This window comes from Corapipo altera, unplaced genomic scaffold (genome assembly GCF_003945725.1).
Source record: "Corapipo altera isolate COAL_440 unplaced genomic scaffold, ASM394572v1 65, whole genome shotgun sequence".
Lineage (NCBI taxonomy): Eukaryota > Metazoa > Chordata > Aves > Passeriformes > Pipridae > Corapipo > Corapipo altera.
Genome location: NW_020884891.1, coordinates 8,052,431 through 8,057,838, shown reverse-complemented (window position 1 = coordinate 8,057,838; position 5,408 = coordinate 8,052,431).

The following is a 5,408-nucleotide window of genomic DNA, read 5'->3' as shown; positions in this document are numbered from 1 at the left end:
GGTTGCCCGGGGTAGGGGGTGTTGGGGTCCCCCGCTGCAGCCCGGCCCGGCGCCTTGCCCTCCCGCACCGGGATGGGCGCGGGGTCCTGCCCAGCCGGTGCCCCCGGACCGGGCGCTGGTCGGGCTGCAGCGCTGGGGAGGCCTCGCCCCGCTCCCCAGCCCGGGATGGGGGCCCCTCGCTGACCGGGGCGCGGCGGTGGCGTCCCGGTCTCTCCAGGGATGCTGCTCTCCCAAAGGAACACCGCCCCGTGCTCGGCAGTGCGTGGTGCGGGGAGCTGGCCAGGCCGGCACCGTGTGCCGGAGGAGCTGCGGGAGGCGAGCGGCAGCAGCGCCGTGTCCCCGCTGCGCTGACCCGGAGGGACTCCCGAGATGTCCCCCCGGGCCGCCGCCGTGCTCGACACAAGGTCTCTCTGTGCCTGCGGAGAATTATCTCCGCAGGAGATACGAGGAGGAGAGGGAGCCGAGCCACCTTTGCGTATGTTAGAGAAATGCTAAGAAGGCATCTGTAAGGCGTTTGCATGCAGAAGCGTTTTGTCTGTGATTTGATGGGCTTCCAACTTTGATGTCCGTGCGTTAGTACAGAAATAATACTTGAGACGAATGCTTGCCATTTCGTCTTCAAAGCAGTAGGTTTCAACATGGACCCAGTCTTGTTGAACGGGTAAATGTAGCCATTCCTTGCTGGTTTGTGATGTTATTTCTTCCTGGACATACCCATTGCCTTGTATGTGACTGCCAAGGTATGTAAAGTGACTCAGTTGCTCCCCTGTCTTTTAAAAGCAATTGAGTGTTAGACTTTCCTAAGATAATGTACACGAGTTTCAGACATCTGCTCGTGGCCTGGCATAAATTATGATATGGCACAGCCTCTCTTTGGAGGCAAAAGGGAAAGCTGGCTGTGAGACAGGCTTGAAATTAATGTGCTGCAAATTTGCACGTCTTTGTTCAGATAAATGACTTGTCAGCCAGGGTCTTGGGCGTCCAGTCATGGCCATGGTTTGTGGAGCAGTCAGCTGTACTGTCCAGGTAATGCAGAGGGCTCTGAGTGTGCCAACAGGGTTAAATGTGTGAGGCCTGGGTTTGTGGGGCAGTTGGGATCACCACCCAGCCTCTGCCCCAGCAAACCCTTCATCAAACCCACGTTTATTGTGGAGATGGTCAGTGAAAACCCCTCCTCCCCGGGCAGGCAGTGGGGCCGTGTCACCACCAAGCTGAGTCCCTTCTCCTGTCCTCTGTTGGTGCAGAGGGTGCAGGATTTAAACACTGAGACCACAGGGAATGTGTCCACTCTGCTGCCCATGGGGGGAGGATGTGTGCAGAGGACTGGCTTGCCAGGCACTATTCAACTCTCAATCTCTAGTAGGGGTCAGAAAAACCATTCTGACTGCTGGTAGTGATATGTATTTTTGAGTTGCTGGAGGAGACTTCTGGGAATGTATCCAAACTGCATTGGTGTTTCTGCAGCCTTTTGGCAGGGGCATAAGGAAGTGTAATCTTAGGAGTTGTCAGAATTTGAGATTTTGGAAGCACTTGCCTGTGCATGTTGAGTGGCCGAGTGATGCAGTGCGTCTGAAGAGGGTGGTCAATGATCAGGATCTTTGGTGAGACGTTTCTTGCTTTCTGTGGTGGCTGATTCAAAATTATTTCCCTCTCACTTTTCTTTTTCTTTTATATTATTGTTGATTTGTTATCACAAAGTCTTTATCTAGACTTTACATTCTTCCTTTACATTTATCTTGGGGAGGATGTTTATACTGTCTGCTGGATAATTCCCTCGTTGCACATGAGAGAATTACTTGTACAAGTGAGAAGTAATTCATACAAGCGTTGCTCTAATTTGCTGTTTAATCAGAGCCAAATGCAGTCTGGGGAAGTGGATGCCGTAGCGCCAAGGTCAGGAGAAGGGATCTAATGTTGTTCTGATGTGAAAAACTGTGGTGTGGAAACCTCAGTTCAGGTTCTGCCTTGCTTTGTGATGTGACCTCTTGTGCAAGAGTTGTCTCAGGTTTGGGGGTTAAGCCCCCAGGTCTCAGCATTACGGGGCAGCAGAGGGGCAGGGGGTTGGCTGCTGTGAGCACTGGCAGCGGTGCTGGAGCTCTGTGAGTGTTGCTTGATTTGGTTTTGTTGTGGGATGGTGCTGTTGCGTTTGTTGCAGCAGTCTGGAAATCCTTCGAAGGGAGTCTCCAAGGCCTCAGTGTTTTAAGTGATTGTCATTTGGGAAGAGGTCGGAAATTGTATCAGAAGTACTAAATGTCAGCTGTCAGTGTCCTAAACAGAAACAGTCTTCTCAATTAGATGCAGCCTTTGGGAGCAGTTTCATGCTGTGCTGGCCTTGTTTGGATATTTGTCCCTTGGGTTCAGAGCTGTGACGTTCTTTATTTGCCGTGCTCTTCTTGAATATCACGAAGTGGAGGCTTTTCATTTGCCGTGGTGTCCTTTAGACCAGGCCACCAGAAATAGTCCTGAATATGCAGCGCTGACATTTGCAGTGGCAGCATCACTGTGTGTCTCAGGGACCACACTCTGCTTTATCTCCACAAAGAGGAAACGGCCTCTCAGGGCTTTGAGGACGTTGGGAGGTGACAGTGCTGTACCTGCTTGTCCTGTAAAGTAGATCAAGGCACAGACATGCATTCAGCAAGATTTTCCTTTAATCGTTTCTTCATCCCAAGGACCCTGGAGTGATTCAAACACCTTGGAGTCTAAATCTCGCCAGTTTTATGTAAACTAATATTTAATGTGCAGTGCTTTCAGGCTTGGGGTTGTCCATTATAACATCTTTGTATTTTTCATACATTTCTGATAGTTCTCTGTAAGAATCAGAGTAGGCAGTGGTGGCTTCTGTGACACGGAGAAACACTAACAAAAGGTTGTGTAAATCCTTGAAAGACAGGCAAAAAGTAAAATAACCTCTCCAAGTGGCTGCTCCTTACTTTCACTCTGCAGTACCCCGATGATGCAGCAAGAGAGTGTGTTGCTCTTTTTGTTCTTTTAATCTTGTTTGTGACAAACATGCTTCGCTTCCTCCCGAGCAACAACAGCCCATTCTATCCTGGAGCGGGTCACTCTGTGTATATGGGGGAAAAAAAGGCATCTGGGATCTTGGTGTGGTGCCAGTGTTCACACTGCCTTTCCAGACATTCCATCTTTGCCTTCGTTCCAAGAAGCTGGTAACCTTAAAACAGAGAGTGTGGAAGGACTCAGCCATCCAGCACTCACTGTTGCTCAGGGAAAAAGCCTTCACACAATAGTTAAGCCTTACTTACCTTGTTAGTACCTCTGTATATGTTTTAAATTTAATCTGAAACTTTGTTTTCAAAGATAAATAGTACAAGACAGATCTTGAACACTTTATCAGCAAAAAGCTTATAAGCTTAACGTATTCTCCTTCAGTGTTGAACAAGGTGATCCAACTCTACATTTAATATACATCCAGGATGACTAATCCTTGTGTTCATATGTTGTTTATGATGATGGTCTTTATATATAGCAGCATTCTGGGTACAGAGACTTGGTGCCTGAAGACTGGTGACTTGCACAGTTTCTTGGTGGATCAGATAGAAAATGTTTATTTTCTCTCCGCAGGTTTGGTAACTGCTGACAACTTTCTGATGTGTGTTTGACCTTAAAACATTTTTTCTTATTTTTTTCCCATTGCATCTGATCTCCTGATGCCTTGGCCAAGGATGTTTTTGCTTTTTTGCCAGAGTAGCACATGGTTGTGTAGTTAACGTGAAGGCTCAGCTGCTGTGACTGGAAATCAGATTTCACAGTACTTGTTTCCTGGCCTGTAGCAGACGTGAAGTGTGGTTTAACTGCATTATAAAACCACAGGTGACTAGAAAAAGAAGCTGCAGGAAATGACTTGGAGGCTGCATTCTGTGCGATGGTAAATGCCTGCTCTCAGCCCAGTGTGGCTTAACTTCTACCGTTTATTTTGTTCCATCTGGATCACACTTATATTTAGGGATGAGGGGAAGATTTGTTCTTAATGAGAGCCTACACTCCCACCCACGCTTCCTGGGGAGAGTAGTGTTCAAGCAGTCTTCCAACGGTGCAGTTTTAAGGCTGAGTATTAAAAATACACTTGATATTTCTCCTTCCCCAGGAGCAGTCTGCCTGTGGTTCTCTCTCACGCTTCATGGACTCTGTCCCCCCATCTGTTCTTCACCAGGACCGGGTGCTTTTGCTGCAGATCCAGCACTGCCATAAGATACCCTGGTGCTGGGTTTTGTTTTGGTGAATGCAGTCTAGGAGAGTTTGAGTGTGTTGTCACAAAAATCTGTGTGCCTGACAGCCTCCTTTTCTTCTGATTTAGTTGTTTGTGCATTGCTGCACTTGGAGCTGCATCCTCAAGGCAAAACCAGAATCTGCTGGGGAACTCGAGCGCCTTCCTCATGAATGTGTCGTTGGGAGGGAAGGTGCTCAGGAATTAATAAAGCACCATATTTGGTGAACATCTTGGCAGGAAGAGTCAGACTAATACACAAAATATGGCTAAGGGGAAACATATTTACACATCACAGACTGGTAAATATGGTTAATGGCTGCAGTGTATTTGGAGCCTCATATCTGAAAAAAAAAACGAACAAACCCACAACAGCAAAACAGTAACAAGGCAAGTAATGATACTGACAGGGTACTGTAGTAAATGCACTCCTTGGGGATGTTTTCCTGGCTTAAAATACCAGTGCCATTAGCAGAAGAGGGAAAACCAGTATGCCTGTCCCTGCAAACAGTCTTTCAAGATATGTGAAAGCATGATTCTGAAAGAACAAGTCAAAAATTACACCCTGTAAACTATTGCCTTTTGGCTGTAGTATTTCTTGCAGACTTATGATGTTCCTGGAAAGCCAGAGGGGAATTTTCTGGTTTTGACACTAAAATATGTTATTAAGAGAAGCCTTTTCTTCAGAGAGGCAGATACCTGCTTTTTGGGGGCTGCAGGAGGGCAACTTTCCAGTACACACAAATAATGTGGGTGCAGCACCATTCTCTCTGTTTTGCATGATGCCATTTCTGAGGCTGAGCTCCTGCATGTGGTTTATTGCTGTTTGCTGGGCAGGGTTGGAACCCTGGGTGCCTTGGCCTACACAGGCCTGTGTGCAATGGCCAGGTGGAAATTCCTCCAGAAGGAAGTGGCTGTGCATGGTGTGGAGCTGGAGCTGGGCCTCAGCCCTTCTGTGTCCTGGGGCAGAAGGGAGACTGGGTTGGTGGTGTTGGGCACAGGAGAGAGGGTGCAGGAGCACCTTGTCATGAAGTCCTTTGGGTGGCTGGGCAGGAGCAGCCCTTGCCCCCAGCAGGCAGGTTTGGGTACCCCCACTCCCAAACCCTCGTGCGGGCTCCCTTCTGATAGGGCAGTGGGTTTATGAGCAGCTGAGTTCTGGGCACGTTTTCTCAGTTTGTGT